General features: G+C 41.1%; 1 pseudogene; it reads right to left on the minus strand.

The window, feature by feature from the left end:
• Positions 1-16,467, minus strand: part of LOC139411846 (golgin subfamily A member 6-like protein 22) — a 17,151-nt pseudogene extending 684 nt beyond the window's left edge.
• Between the last annotated feature and the right edge of the window lie 345 nt (positions 16,468-16,812).

Below are 16,812 nucleotides of genomic sequence, written 5' to 3' on the forward strand. Positions count from 1 at the left end.
GAAGAATAGAAAACCCAGTTGGATCCAATGATTCTTTACTCTTTTCAGTTGAGCATGGCATGGAATTTGTCAATAAAGTGCAATAATTCCCATCCCGAATTGACCTGACCTGACCCCCATGAGGAACTCTTTCAGGGTCTCAACTTACTCTGCTATCAACTTAAACGTCATGAACAGAGGGAAAACAGGTCTTACCAATGTGGATGATCTTATAGCCCTCCTCAGCTTCTCTCTGATACGTTCTCTCTATCTTTCTGAGGTTCCTCTTCTCCCACTTCTTATTCACCCAGCCCACAGCTCTCCTTCAGATACTTTTATCAGGTGGGAGAATGTCCTCCTTGTCATCTTCCTTCTCCTCTGCAGTGTTCTCTAACTCACCCCTCTTGTACTTCTCAAGGATCTCCCTTCTTTCCTCTTCCGCCATCTCCTCTCTTTTGTTTTCCTCTATTATCTTCTCTCTCTCTGATTGAAGCTAAATGAAATTCCCAATACCATTTGTGTAGTGTTGCAACAATGTTGTCTCAGATGTTTATGCTTGTAGAACCTACAAATGAGTAATGCAATTATTTACAAATTGCAGATACAGTTAACAACAACACCATTAGTAGCTCCCGCAGTTGTTTGAGTCTGTTGATCTCCTGCATTTTTCTTTGGTTCTCCTTCGTTTCTGTGGCTCTCTGGCTCTGACTCCCTCTGACACTCTGCCTTCCTGAGTCTCAGTCTTCCACTCTTTCATTATACCCCTTTCTACTCTTCTCCTCCTTTCGTCTTTTAAAAGGGCTCGGAGATTGTGTCTCAGACTGTAATTGTTCAATGATCTTGTCCTTCTCCGTTCTACCATTCCTCTTCTTCTTTTCCTCCTCCCAGAGGCACACGGGAGGCACACTTGAAGTCTGTCCATCTCCTTCTGATTTCGGATCGTACGATCCTTCCCCCTCAACTCAAGCATGTGGGCTTCCTTCTCTGTACAGGTCTTCTTCTCTTCCCTCAGGAACTGAACCTCCATCTCTGCCTGCTTGTAGCTGGGAGCAAAGGTATGTCAACACATTATTTAGGAAGTGAACTCGACAATTTACTACAGTGTTAAAATAATAATTAAACTTCTGTTCAATTAAACTTCCTTTAATAACAAAACTAACACAACTGTGACTTAACAGTAGGTGAATGTGATGAGTTGACTGTCCATGATGGCCAGAGGTGGGTCATGTGTCACTCTGGTCCAGGGCGTTACGTACAGCTTGCAGACACTGAGCCTTCCTTCAGCAAACCGCACATAATGCCCTGGACCAGAGCTAGGTTATTATGAGTTCTAATATGATTTCCTGACCACTTTGAAGTTAAATCATGCAAGAACATTTGAATTTTACCCACTAATAGAACAAACATTTACATCACTTAGCAGACACTCTCATCAAGGAGTGATTTACAGGAGCAAATAGGGTTAAGTGACTAGCTCAAGGACAGATTTTTCACCTAGTGAGCTTGGAGATTCAAACCAGCAACTGTAACGGATGTGAAACGCTAGCTTAGTTAGCGGTGGTGCGCACTAAATAGCGTTTCAATCGGTGACGTCACTTGCTCAGAGACCTTTTATTTATTTATTTCACCTTTATTTAACCAGGTAGGCAAGTTGATAACACCTTTATTTAACCAGGTAGGCAAGTTGATAACACCTTTATTTAACCAGGTAGGCAAGTTGAGAACAAGTTCTCATTTACAATTGCGACCTGGCCAAGATAAAGCAAAGCAGTTTGACACATACAACGACACAGAGTTACACATGGAGTAAAACAAACATACAGTCAATAATACAGTATAAACAAGTCTATATACGATGTGAGCAAATGAGGTGAGATAAGGGAGGTAAAGGCAAAAAGGCCATGGTGGCAAAGAAAATACAATATAGCAAGTAAAACACTGGAATGGTAGATTTGCAATGGGAGAATGTGCAAAGTAGAAATAAAAATAATGGGGGTGCAAAGGAGCAAAATAAATAAAATAGAGTAGGGAAAGAGGTAGTTGTTTGGGCTAAATTATAGGCGGGCTATGTACAGGTGCAGTAATCTGTGAGCTGCTCTGACAGTTGGTGCTTAAAGCTAGTGAGGGAGATAAGTGTTTCCAGTTTCAGAGATTTTTGTAGTTCGTTCCAGTCATTGGCAGCAGAGAACTGGAAGGAGAGGCGGCCAAAGAAAGAATTGGTTTTGGGGGTGACTAGAGAGATATACCTGCTGGAGCGTGTGCTACAGGTGGGAGATGCAATGGTGACCAGCGAGCTGAGATAAGGGGGGACTTTACCTAGCAGGGTCTTGTAGATGACATGGAGCCAGTGGGTTTGGCGACGAGTATGAAGCGAGGGCCAGCCAACGAGAGCGTACAGGTCGCAATGGTGGGTAGTATATGGGGCTTTGGTGACAAAACAGATTGCACTGTGATAGACTGCATCCAATTTGTTGAGTAGGGTATTGGAGGCTATTTTGTAAAGGACATCGCCAAAGTCGAGGATTGGTAGGATGGTCAGTTTTACAAGGGTATGTTTGGCAGCATGAGTGAAGGATGCTTTGTTGCGAAATAGGAAGCCAATTCTAGATTTAACTTTGGATTGGAGATGTTTGATATGGGTCTGGAAGGAGAGTTTACAGTCTAACCAGACACCTAAGTATTTGTAGTTGTCCACGTATTCTAAGTCAGAGTAGTGATGTTGGACAGGCGGGTAGGTGCAGGTAGCGATCGGTTGAAGAGCATGCATTTAGTTTTACTTGTATTTAAGAGCAATTGGAGGCCACGGAAGGAGAGTTGTATGGCATTGAAGCTTGCCTGGAGGGTTGTTAACACAGTGTCCAAAGAAGTGCCGGAAGTATACAGAATGGTGTCGTCTGCGTAGAGGTGGATCAGAGACTCACCAGCAGCGAGAGTCGGTCCAAGAATTGAACCCTGTGGCACCCCCATAGAGACTGCCAGAGGTCCGGACAACAGACCCTCCGATTTGACACACTGAACTCTATCAGAGAAGTAGTTGGTGAACCAGGCGAGGCAATCATTTGAGAAACCAAGGCTGTTGAGTCTGCCGATGAGGATGTGGTGATTGACAGAGTCGAAAGCCTTGGCCAGATCAATGAATACGGCTGCACAGTAATGTTTCTTATCGATGGCGGTTAAGATATCGTTTAGGACCTTGAGCGTGGCTGAGGTGCACCCATGACCAGCTCTGAAACCAGATTGCATAGCAGAGAAGGTATGGTGAGATTCGAAATGGTCGGTAATCTGTTTGTTGACTTGACTTTCGAAGACCTTAGAAAGGCATGGTAGGATAGATATAGGTCTGTAGCAGTTTGGGTCAAGAGTGTCCCCCCCCTTTGAAGAGGGGGATGACCGCAGCTGCTTTCCAATCTTTGGGAATCTCAGACGACACGAAAGAGAGGTTGAACAGGCTAGTAATAGGGGTGGCAACAATTTCGGCAGATCATTTTAGAAAGAAAGGGTCCAGATTGTCTAGCCCGGCTGATTTGTAGGGGTCCAGATTTTGCAGCTCTTTCAGAACATCAGCTGAATGGCTTTGGGAGAAGGAGAAATGGGGAAGGCTTGGGCGAGTTGCTGTTGGGGGTGCAGTGCTGTTGACCGGGGTAGGAGTAGCCAGGTGGCCAGCCGTAGGAAAATACTTATTGAAATTCTCAATTATGGTGGATTTATCAGTGGTGACAGTGTTTCCTATCTTCAGTGCAGTGGGCAGCTGGGAGGAGGTGTTCTTATTCTCCATGGACTTTACAGTGTCCCAGAACTTTTTTGAGTTAGTGTTGCAGGAAGCAAATTTCTGCTTGAAAAAGCTAGCCTTGGCTTTTCTAACTGCCTGTGTATAATGGTTTCTAGCTTTGTTCGATGCTAATGCAGAACGCCATAGGATGTTTTTGTGTTGGTTAAGGGCAGTCAGGTCTGGGGAGAACCAAGGGCTATATCTGTTCCTGGTTCTAAATTTCTTGAATGGGGCATTTTTATTTAAGATGGTTTAGAGAGGCATTTTGAAAAAATATCCAGGCATCCTCTACTGACGGGATGAGATCAATATCCTTCCAGGATACCCCGGCCAGGTCGATTAGAAAGGCCTGCTCGCTGAAGTGTTTCAGGGAGCGTTTTACAGTGATGAGTGGAGGTCGTCTGACCGCTGACCCATTACGGATGCAGGCAATGAGGCAGTGATCGCTGAGATCTTGGTTGAAGACAGCAGAGGTGTATTTAGAGGGGAAGTTGGATAGGATGATATCTATGAGGGTGCCCGTGTTTAAGGCTTTGGGGAGGTACCTGGTAGGATCATTGATAATTTGTGTGAGATTGAGGGCATCAAGTTTAGATTGTAGGATGGCTGGGGTGTTAAGCATGTTCCAGTTTAGGTCGCCTAGCAGCACGAGCTCTGAAGATAGATGGGGGGCAATCAGTTCACATATGGTGTCCAGAGCACAGCTGGGGGCAGAGGGTGGTCTATAGCAGGCGGCCACGGTGAGAGACTTGTTTTTAGAGAGGTGGATTTTTAAAAGTAGAAGTTCAAATTGTTTGGGTACAGACCTGGATAGTAGGACAGAACTCTGCAGGCTATCTTTGCAGTAGATTGCAACACCGCCCCCTTTGGCAGTTCTATCTTGTCTGAAAATGTTGTAATTTGGAATTAAAATGTCTGAATTTTTGGTGGTCTTCCTAAGCCAGGATTCAGACACAGCTAGAACATCCGGGTTGGCAGAGTGTGCTAAAGCAGTGAATAGAACAAACTTAGGGAGGAGGCTTCTAATGTTAACATGCATGAAACCAAGGCTATTACGGTTACAGAAGTCATCAAAAGAGAGCGCCTGGGGAATAGGAGTGGAGCTAGGCACTGCAGGGCCTGGATTCACCTCTACATCGCCAGAGGAACAGAGGAGGAGTAGAATAAGGGTGCGGCTAAAAGCAATAAGAATTGGTCGTCTAGAACGTCTGGAACAGAGGGTAAAAGGAGGTTTCTGGGGGCGATAAAATAGCATCAAGGTATAATGTAAAGACAAAGATATGGTAGGATGTGAATACAGTGGAGGTAAACCTAGGTATTGAGTGATGAAGAGAGAGATATTGTCTCTAGAATCATCATTGAAACCAGGAGATGTCATTGCATGTGTGGGTGGTGGAACTAATAGGTTGGATAAGGTATAGTGAGCAGGACTAGAGGCTCTACAGTGAAATAAGCCAATAAACACTAACCAGAACAGCAATGGACAAGACATTGACATTAAGGAGAGGCATGCTTAGTCGAGTGATCAAAAGGGTCCAGTGAGTGGAGAGGTTGGTTGGGGGTCACGGCGATTTAGACAGCTAGCCAGGCCATCGGTAGCAAGCTAGCATAGGATGGAGGTATGTTGTTAGCCACCTCTTGCGTTCGGTCAGTAGATTAGTGGGTTTCCGTGTGGTAGAGGGGATTAATCCAAATCACATAACAACAACAAAAATAAGAACAATAGATATAGTTATAGAGGCCCAAGAAGAAAACATAATAATAATAAAAATAAATAAATTGTCCGATTGTCTATTCAGATAGCAGCCGGAAAGACAGCTAACGGTTAAATGTAATGGACACAGGGAATGAAGAATAGAAAACCCAGTTGGATCCAATGATTTTTTACTCTTTTCAGTTGAGCATGGCATGGAATTTGTCAATAAAGTGCAATAATTCCCATCCCGAATTGACCTGACCTGACCCCCATGAGGAACTCTTTCAGGGTCTCAACTTACTCTGCTATCAACTTAAACGTCATGAACAGAGGGAAAACAGGTCTTACCAATGTGGATGATCTTATAGCCCTCCTCAGCTTCTCTTTGATACGTTCTCTCTATCTTTCTGATGTTCCTCTTCTCCCACTTCTTATTCACCCAGCCCACAGCTCTCCTTCAGATACTTTTATCAGGTGGGAGAATGTCCTCCTTGTCATCTTCCTTCTCCTCTGCAGTGTTCTCTAACTCACCCCTCTTGTACTTCTCAAGGATCTCAAGTTCACAGAAGTAACAAGTAATGGTGGAGCTAACAATTAGTTCTAGTGATTTTTCTGATGTGTATTTTGTTTGTGAATTATTAAGTGATTACAACTCATAATTCCGTTGCCAAATTGGTCGCTGCATCAAAACCAAGTATCCATTACAACTCTATTGTTGCATTACATCTCCACATTTCATATTCCAGTATCAACAAAATATAAGGTCTGAGGTTAAAATACTATCACCACACATCTACACATTCACATTATATATAACTCACTGTACTATCAGTGTCAATTTGGAAAAAGCTATACATTACTGAAGGCCTGTGCTAAACGGTGCTACAACCATTATATTATAAACTACTAACATGTAAGCTATCAGACTGAGATAAACTAGCCTAGAGCTAGCTAGCGCTTAGCCACGCTAAATATGGTTAGCATCAAGCTAGCAAACTGTTAAATGCTATTTTTGTAGAAATATTAACACATTTTATCGAGACATCACATATTTACATATATTACCTGAACTAAACTGAGTCTTTGATAGAAAATAAAACAAATAGGACTTTTGCACATTACGTAACTTGATTAATAGGGTAAAATGATGAGACGGAGAAACGTTATTAGTTTTCAGTAGTAGGAATTCTCCAAGATTGAAGAAGAAACCTCTAAGACCTCACGATCTCACTAACGCTCCCCATTGACATCACAGCTCCCCCTAGCAGCAGTAATCATATACATTACTTTAAATGCAAATACCTGGGAGGCCTAGAAAATGATACAAGGGATGGATCCATCAGATAACAAATGAAGTAAAACATAAAGAATATGACCATACAAATTTGTGTGTTGCACATATACACATGGCATATGCTTGGGTGCCACCTTGACATCTCTGATCTGATGCCTCAGTGGTGGAAAAAGTACTCAATAGTCATACTTGAGTAAATGTAAAGATACCTTAATAGAAAATGACAAGTAAAAGTGAGAGTCACCCAGTAAAATACTACTTGAGTAAAAGTCTAAAAGTATTTGGTTTTAAATGTACTTAAGTATCAAAAGTAAAAGTACAAGTGTAAACCATTTCAAATTCCTTATATTAAGCAAACCAGATGGTACAATTTTATTTTATTTTAAAATATATTTGCGGATAGCCAGGGGAACACTCCAACACTCAGATAAAATTTACAAACAAAGCATTTGTGTTTAGTGAGTCCTCCAGATCAGAGGCAGTAGGGATGACCAGGGATGTTCTCTGTTTAGTGAGTCCTCCAGATCAGAGGCAGTAGGGATGACCAGGGATGTTCTCTGTTTAGTGAGTCCTCCAGATCAGAGGCAGTAGGGATGACCAGGGATGTTCTCTGTTTAGTGAGTCCTCCAGATCAGAGGCAGTAGGGGTGACCAGGGATGTTCTCTGTTTAGTGAGTCCTCCAGATCAGAGGCAGTAGGGGTGACCAGGGATGTTCTCTGTTTAGTGAGTCCTCCAGATCAGAGGCAGTAGGGAGGACCAGGGATGTTCTCTGTTTAGTGAGTCCTCCAGATCAGAGGCAGTAGGGGTGACCAGGGATGTTCTCTGTTTAGTGAGTCCACCAGATCAGAGGCAGTAGGGGTGACCAGGGATGTTCTCTGTTTAGTGAGTCCTCCAGATCAGAGGCAGTAGGGGTGACCAGGGATGTTCTCTGTTTAGTGAGTCCTCCAGATCAGAGGCAGTAGGGGTGACCAGGGATGTTCTCTGTTTAGTGAGTCCGCCAGATCAGAGGCAGTAGGGGTGACCAGGGATGTTCTCTGTTTAGTGAGTCCTCCAGATCAGAGGCAGTAGGGGTGACCAGGGATGTTCTCTGTTTAGTGAGTCCTCTAGATCAGAGGCAGTAGGGGTGACCAGGGATGTTCTCTTGATAATTGTGTAAATTGGACCAATTTCCTGTCAAAATGTAACAAGTACTTTTTGATGTCAGGGAAAATGTATGGAGTAAAAAGTACATTATTTTCTTTAGGAATGTAGGGAAGTCAAAGTAAAAGATGGCAACAAGAGGGCCCCCACACTCATTTTAGATCCCAAGGGGTCTTTATTTTCATACTGGATGCTCTCACCCTCATCACTATCTCCTTTGTCATCTTCCATTCATGGCATTTCAACATTAAAACAGAGGGGCACATCACACTCATGTCTTTTTTTTGGAACTCAAACCACACACACACACACACACACACACACACACACAATTATAGCATCTTGTTTACATTTCTCACATTGTAGGCGCCCAGCTGAGGCCCTGGATGGACCATATTGCAATGAGATGGGCACAGGGGTATGTACAGTTGATGACGGGAGTGTACATACACCTTAGCCAAATACATTTAAACAGAGTTTTTCACAATTCCTGACATTTAATCCAAGTAAAGATTCCCTGTCTTAGGTCAGTTAAGATCACCACTTTCTTTTAAGAATGTGAAATGTCAGAATAATAGGACAGAGAATGATTTATTTCAGCTTTTATTTCTTTCATCACATTCCTAGTGGGTCATAAGTTTACATACACTCAATTAGTATTTGGTAGCATTCCCTTTAAATTGTTTAACTTGGGTCAAACGTTTCAGGTAGCCTTCCACAAGCTTCCCACAATGCATTTGGTGAATTTTAGAACAGTTCTATGTTGTTTCATCAGACCAGAGGACATTTCTCCAAAAAGTACGATCTTTGTCTACATGTGCAGTTGCAAACCGTTGTCTGGCTTTTCTATGGTGGTTTTGGAGCAGTGGCTTCTTCCTTGCTGAGGGCCTTTCAGGTTATGTCGATATAGGACTCGTTTTACTGTGGATAAAGATATTGTTGTACCTGTTTCCTCCAGCTACGTCACAAGGTCCTTTGTTGTTGTTCTGGGATTGATTTGCACTTTTTGCACCAAAGTACGTTCATCTCTAGGAGACAGAACACGTCTCCTTCCTGAGCGGTATGACAGCTGCGTGGTCCCATGGTGTTTATACTTGCGTACTATTGTTTGTACAGATGAATGTGGTACCTTCAGGGGTTTGGAACTTGCTCCCAAGGATGAACCAGACTTGTGGGGGTCTACAATTTTTTTCCTGAGGTCTTGGCTGATTTCATTTGATTTTCCCATGATGTCAAGCAAAGAGGCACTGAGTTTTAAGGTAGGCCTTGAAATACATCCACAGGTACTGTTAGAGTTGCGTCAATTCGAATCTGGTATCAGGATAAATATGACATTGAGTCACCGATTGTATACTATGTATTTTTTATCAGCTAAGCAATAAGTGGTAAATGCAATTTTCGTATATACGGGCTCTCTGTCCCACCTCGCAGGGCAAACAGAGACCTGACTTGTTCCTGACAAAGATATTATAATATACTCTTGACAGAAGCTTCCGACCCGGCCTGTCAGAGTAGAGACTGGGCGTGGTTTAAACTCACCCAGCCTATTGTTGATTGTTGGTGCAAGAGCTGGTCCCAGCCTCCTTGGCGCTTCAGCGGTCAGTCGTTGTAGTTGTGTAGAATATCTATGCGCTCACACACTCAATACAGTTATCTCACACCTGGCTCCTGTTATCTAACAAAAGACTGTTTGTTCTCCCAATACTACGTTCTGAATGTGCCCCCACAACTCATTGCACAGTTCCTGTCTTCATGTTATCCTGTATTTTTCCATCACGAGAAAGGCCTTAACAATGTCTCAAGTCAGCTATGTTGCATAACACATATACCCAAACAAGCCAACAGCAAATAGTATTCCATCACATATGATATGGTAAGGGCTATAGTGTGTAACACAGAACCTCACAGTACACATCCAATTGCCTCAAATGATGTCAATTAGCCTATCAGAAGCTTCTAAAGCCATGACATCATTTTCTGGAATTTTCCAAGCTGTTTAAATGCAATATTCAACTTAGTTTATGTAAACTTCTGACCCACTGAAATTGTGATACAGTGAATCATAAGTGAAATAATCTGTCGGTACATTTTTTTGGGAAAAATAACTTGTTTCATGCACAAAGTAGATGTCCTAATCGACTTACCAAAACTATAGTTTGTTAACAAGAAATGTATGGAGTGGTTGAAAAATGAGTTTTAATGACTCCAACCTAAGTATATGTAAACTTCCGACTTCAACTGTATATACAGTCCTTTCTAGTGTGGCGGCAAATGAGTTGAACAGGAGAAGAGGATGAGGTTGGTGGTGGAGGAAGAGCAGTGGGGGTGGTGGGTAGAACAGCTGCAGTGACGTTGATTGGTTGCTCTGGCTCATCACTTGTTGACTAAAAGAAAGAAAGATTTAGACATTTGTTGGACATTGCCATAGTTCAACAGCTGAAAAGCCTTCATTAACATACTCCCAGAGATAGAAAGACATCCAGTATTCACTGAATGAAGGAGCCTATTTACAATTTCATTCATCAATTAAATAAATGATACTATAGTACATTCAATGACGTTATTATTGTAGACTATAGGCTACTCCTGTATCTACCTTCTACAATACCGTAATCATTGAATGAAGCAGAATATCCATCCACAATTACAATGGTAGGTGTGGTGATGGTAGGTGTAATGATGGTAGGTGTAATGATGGTAGGTGTGGTGATGGTAGGTGTGATAGGTGTGGTGATTGTAGGAATGGTAGGTGTAATGATGGTAGGTGTGGTGACGGTAGGTATGGTGATGGTAGGTGTGGTTATGGTAGATGTGATGATGGTAGGTGTGGTGAGGTGAAGTAATTATGGTATGGTATTTGTGATGATGGTAGATACGGTGATGTTAGTTGTGGTAGTTGTGATAAGTAGGTGTTGTAGTTGTGAGAGCTAGTTGTGGTAGGTAGTTGTGTTAGTTTTGGTAGGTTGGTGTGGTGGTTGTGGTACATAGGCATGGTAGTTGTGGTAGTTGTGATAGCTAGTTGTGGTGATTAGGGTTGGGCGGTATCCAGATGTTCATATTGTCATACCATCCTTCTCTCATACCGGGATTTACAGTATTACCGGCATAGCACATGAGGGGGTGCTAAAAACACAAAAACCTATTGCCCTCTATTACCAGAATGCTAACAAATTAGCACAAACTGATAGCAAATTCACATAGACGCTGTTAGCTAAATGCTAACAACTGAAAACAAACAAACTAATTGCAAAGCAGTGGAGGCTGCTGAGGGGAAGACAGCTCATAATAATGTCTGGAATGAAGTCAATTGAGTGGTATCAAACACATGGAGACATCTTTAATGTGGTTGATCCCACTCCATTGACTCCATTCCAACCATTATTATGAGCCGTCGTCTCCTCAGCAGCTTCCACTGTTGCAAAGAAAGGCAAATCCAGCTCATAAAGTGATGTAAGGGATAATCAACGAGGGACTATGAGTTCTATGGTAAATAATGAACACTGTGGAACTGACCTTCCATGGACTTGCATTATTTTCCAGAGAACCATAAAGCCCTGAGTTGATTATCCCTTTTATACCATGGCTATAATTTAACACATTTGCCGGTAGAAATGTGTTCAACATCCATTGAAGTAGCTAGCAAGTTTACTAGATAGCTACAGTAGTTGTCTTGGTAACAAACCAACATACTTGCTAGTTTAGATAACCAAACCATCAGTCCTAGCTTGCTATTATGAAAACCTAATTCAACAACATCAATAATGTTTTCAATTTGACTTAATTTGTAATGTCCAAAAGTCCAAACGTAATTACTGTGGATTGGAGGGAAGAGTTCCTTGAACCAATATCTGAAGTTTTAGGGAAGCAAATTTTAGGTAAAGTCAATTCAAATTCATTAAAAATATAAAAAGTTTTTAAAAAATACAAAAAGTTATCGATATTTATTAATGGGATGTGGTTCCTGAACCAATGATAGTTGTTTGCATTCATTATCTATTGACATTTTAAAGTATTATTCATGCTAATTTAATGAACGTTTGTAAAAAAGTATCCAAAGTCAACAAATACAACACAAATTGCTGTTGATTGGAGGGATGACATCCCCGAACCAATGTGGTAGGTAAGTTTGGTTGGTTGTTTTCATGAAAGCCTAATGGGGTGGAAGATATTGATTTTTTAAAAGTATTTTTATGTAAAGTAACTTGTTTTACTTTTAGTAGATTTTATAGAACTTTAAAATAATGTAACTAATTGCATTTGAGAAAAGAGGTCTCTTAACAGTGTCAAATTTGTTTGAGATCTCTATGTCATGTCGTTGAGAAGGTATTGATATTTTCATTTAGAGGCAATTGTATGTGATGCAGTTTTAAGACGGTTCCTTAACCCTCTGAGCAGAGGATGGCACATTTTTAGCTACATTTCACCTCCAAAAAGTGAATATGACACCGAATGGTAAAAACAAGGGGTTTAACTTATTCACTATCATCAGACGATTTAGAATATTACATTAATATATTTTTTATTTATTTAACTAGTTCAGTCAGTTAAGAACAAATTCTTATTTACAACAACTACCTAGGAACAGTAGGTTAACTGCCTTATCCAGTTGTCTTGAAAGCAGCATAAATCCAGAGAATGACAGACTTTGATGCCAAACCGCCACTACACCTTCCTGTTCAAGTGAGCACAGCACAACAAGGTGTCCAAAAATGTATTGAATGCTGCTCTATAAATGATGTAATATGCCAGGGAGATAGGTATACTGTATCTAAGAAAGTAATACTAAGTGTATTTTGTGTAGTAAGCTGTTAGTAGCCCATGTGCCTCACCCTAATAATGTTGTCCCTTTCCCCTCTCATAACTTAGCCTACTGCTCTGACTTGGTGGTGCACATGTAGACTATAGCCTGTTTTAGAGAAATGTAATCATCAAATATTGTAAGAGCTTTCATTGTCTGCTTATATGCAGTTATGACTTGGTGTACAGGGAGAATACTGTAAGAATGGCCCATGTTCAAAATTCTGTCGCTGCACATTTCAAAAGTGCTGAACAAATAGTTATATTGACGACGTTCATCCTAGCTCTCTCATTGTCTTAATCTAAATTACAGATATCCTATAGTCCACTCGTTATCCCCTTGTGCCATAGTTTGTACATCTCAAGTGTCAGTAGAAACCACATCCACCAAGATGTACATGCTGCAATCACCACTGGGTGGGTGAATTATAACACACCAACCCTGTTACCTAGAGATAGACAGTCTAGAAATGTTTAAACTATTTACATGTGTTTGGTAAGCTTGCATTCCATTCCCCCTGTCACATGGGGATCTATGGTTGATTCTAGATGAAGTCAACCCTGTCACTTTATTTGGCACTTAATAGGCACTTACTATAGTATGTATTTGTTACTTTGAGATGGGAAACATGTTTTATATTAAGTTGAACATGTGCTCTTTATGACAGAATGTTAGAATTAGGTGAAATATAAAGTTACACTCCCCAAAAGGTACTCAATTGGTGGAATGACCCGAGTACTGAACTGGAGGTGGGAGAGCTAACGATGCGTCTACTGTTGCTCTCTCCTCAGACTCTTAGAGAAGCTATTTCAATCTGATATTTCTCCTATGGTCTAAAATAGATGTGTATAGAGGACTCCTCTCTAATATAACATGTCACACATTGTATCAAACTGATGGAATGTTAGGTGTCTCATTGAAAGTCTAACATCTACCATGACTACTGGATGTTTCAATTCTAATAAATAACAAAACAATCCACACCGTAACAACAATATTGCTTTTTTAATAAATGCTTTTATTAACGAATAAAACTTTGCAAACAAAAAGGACATCATCAAACATCACTGGCCTGACTTGAGCAGCTCTGCCCGGGGATGGAGCCAGCAACTTAGCTGCTACCGGTCCGGTCCAGGCTACCTGCAGACCTCCTCCCAGACCTCCTTTTCAGAACCTCCCCTTAACAGGAGAGGTGGTGGAAATGATCAGAGTTGCATTCAACTTGAATAAAGATGAGAAACTCTGGTCTGTGGAGCCACTGGTCTGAGGGGAGGACTTCTGTTGAAACCATTTCCATTTTTGGGATATTTTCTAGGACTGTAGAGGTGGTAAGCAGAGATGAATTTAACTTGGATACAGATGAGAGTCTCTGTTCTTGGGAGGAGGGTCACTGACCTTCGATGGTTTGTTGCCTGATAAAGAGGATACTTGCTGGCTTGAGGAGACTATAATGTTTTGAGGAAGAAATGTGGCTCGATGACTTAAAGAGGAGGAGGAATTATTGGGCGACACTTTTAATTACCAACGTAACCTCAGTGGAACTGTGGCTTCATCGAGTTCCAGCTCTAGGCAGACAGCACGTCAGGAAGGCTGTAAGACATCACAGAGACAGGTAAGTATCTATATATTTACATGTGTGATGCATGTACACTAAACCCTCACATTTGGATAATGTCACTTTTTAAAGTGATGACATGTATATTAACAGTGTAAAACATGAATAGATGTTTAAACATTCTTTACCTCATCCTAATTTTCTTCCAGATGCTTGGCTTTTTCTTTGTCTTGGATATTCGCTCTGATGTTTCAACCTCTTCTGGAGCGTCTAGCTGCTGGCTGTCTGGCCCCCCCATCTCCTCTTTTTTCTTTACCTCTAAAATCTTCTCTCTCTCTCTGATTAAAGCTAAATGGCCTTCAATGGCTCTCTTTCTCTGCTCCTCTCTCTCTTCCTCTCTCTGCCTCTCCTCCTCTCTTAGTCTCAACATTTCTTTCTGTCTAGCAATTTCAATCTCTCGTTTTTTATCCTGCTCCTCTTGTTGTCTTGCCCTCTCCTGTTTTCTTTCCATCTCCAGCCGTCTTTCCTCCTTCTCCCTCCTGATTTGTTGTCCTCTTTCTATGTGTTCTCGTTCCCCCTTCAACACTTCTAACCTCCTCTCTTTACGCCTATTGAAGACTTCCCGTGCTTTTGCTTTAACATTAACTACTACATGTTTCTTCATGCTTACTTCCTTTCCTCTCTCTTCTCTTTCCCTGTACTCTTCCTCTGCTTCCTTAATCACTTCCTGCTTTTCTTCCATCTCTCTCTCCTGTTCTATCTCCAGTTCATTATGTCCCTCAATTCCCCCCCCCAAAATTTCTGCCCCTCCTTTCTGCTTCCTGCTTCCTCCCTTTCTCTCATAATCATCTTTTCTTTCTCCATCTCTTTCTGTTGCTGATCTTTTAATTCCATCTCTCTCTGATTGTCATTGTCTTTCTCCCTTTCTTTCTCCTTCTCCTTTTGTTTCTGTCTCTCCTCTTGTTGTTGTCGTCTTTCTTTCTCTCCCATCTCTCTCTGTCTCTCTTTCTCTTCGATCTCTCTCTGTCTCTCTTCTTCTCTTTCTTCCTCTTCTATCTCTATTTGCTTCTGTTCAAATAGTTCTTCTTCATTCTCTCTTTCAATCTCTTTCTGTCTCTCTTCTTCTCTTTCGATATGTTTTTGTCTCTTTTCCATTATCTTTCTTTTGATCTCTCTCTGTCTCTCTTTCTCCCTCTCTCTTTCTTCCTCTTCCATCTCTATTTGCTTCTGTTTACATCTTTCTTCTTCAATCTCTCTTTCAATCTCTCTCTGTCTCTCTTCTTCTCTTTCCATAATTTTCTGTCTCTTCTCCATTCTCTTCCTTTTTATCTGTCTCTGTCTCTCTTTCTCCCTCTCTCTTTCTTCATCTTCCATCTCTATGTGCTTCTGTTTGCGTCTCTCCTCTTCTTCTTCTCTCTCTAGCTCCTTCTTCTTCTCATCTTCTTCTTGTCTCTGTTTTGGTATTTTCTCCATTCTCTTTCTTTCTACCTCTTTCTGTTTGTTGTGCTCACCCTCCATCTTCTCCTCCATGTCCATTTGGTTCTGTTTCCATTTCTATTTGTCTGTTTCCATATTTTCTAATTCTATCTGCTGTTCCTTGATTTTCTTGAAGACTTCCTCCAATTCAGACGTCTTTTTGTCATTGATGAGGGCTGTCTCCATCTCCATCTCTCTCTCCACTCTATTTTTCATCTCCTCTTCACTTCGTCTCCAATCATTTTCTCTCTCTCTGTCTCTATCAAATGGTCTCTCTGGTTCAGTCTCGTCTTTCAATCTAATCTCTTCTTTCATTCTCACAACCTCTCTGTCTAACACTAGTACATTTTGGTTAACCTGTTTCACTCTCTCATTCTGTCTTCTAAACGCTTCTTTCGCTCTTTCAAATTTGATTTTGTATTGAATCTCTTTTGTTGTCATATCTTCTTTCAGTCTCTCAACCTCTCTCTCTAACTCTTTTACCTTTTCGTTAACCAGTTTGACTTTCTCATTCTCTGCAATACGCATGTCTCTTTCTCTTTCAAATATGATTTCCTTCTCAATCTCTTTCAATCTCTCAATCTCTCGTTCTAACGCTTTTATCGTTTCTTCTGCCTGTTCCACTTTCTTCTTCATTTCTTGTCTTTCCAATTCTGCTTTTCTCTTCCTTTCCCATCTCCCTTTCTCTCTCTCTTTCCCTCTCTCTTCCTGTTTCAATAGGTTTGTTGTTCCAGGCCAGTCTTGGTCGCTGATCCTCCATGACTTTCTGCCATAGCCTCAATCTCTCAATCTCTTGCTTCATTTTAAAAGGTTAAATTAGTGATAATCTATTACCAAGACATACTTTCAAAGGATTTGCAGAGAATGATACACAGAAATACAATCTAGAGCTAGGTAATTGAATCAAACACTGGACAACATCAATAGCAGGGTCATGTTGATCAATTCATCTGGACAATTCATTGTCAATTAATGTATTGACATGGTTTGAAAAAATTATGAGACATTTTATGGAATCAATTATGTCCAAATGTGTACAAATACAAACACACAACCTTCTTGCCCATTCAGTTAGGGGTTTGAGAAATTCCTGTTACAATTTGTG

Source organism: Oncorhynchus clarkii, chromosome 6 (genome assembly GCF_045791955.1).
Source record: "Oncorhynchus clarkii lewisi isolate Uvic-CL-2024 chromosome 6, UVic_Ocla_1.0, whole genome shotgun sequence".
Taxonomy (NCBI): Eukaryota; Metazoa; Chordata; class Actinopteri; order Salmoniformes; family Salmonidae; genus Oncorhynchus; species Oncorhynchus clarkii.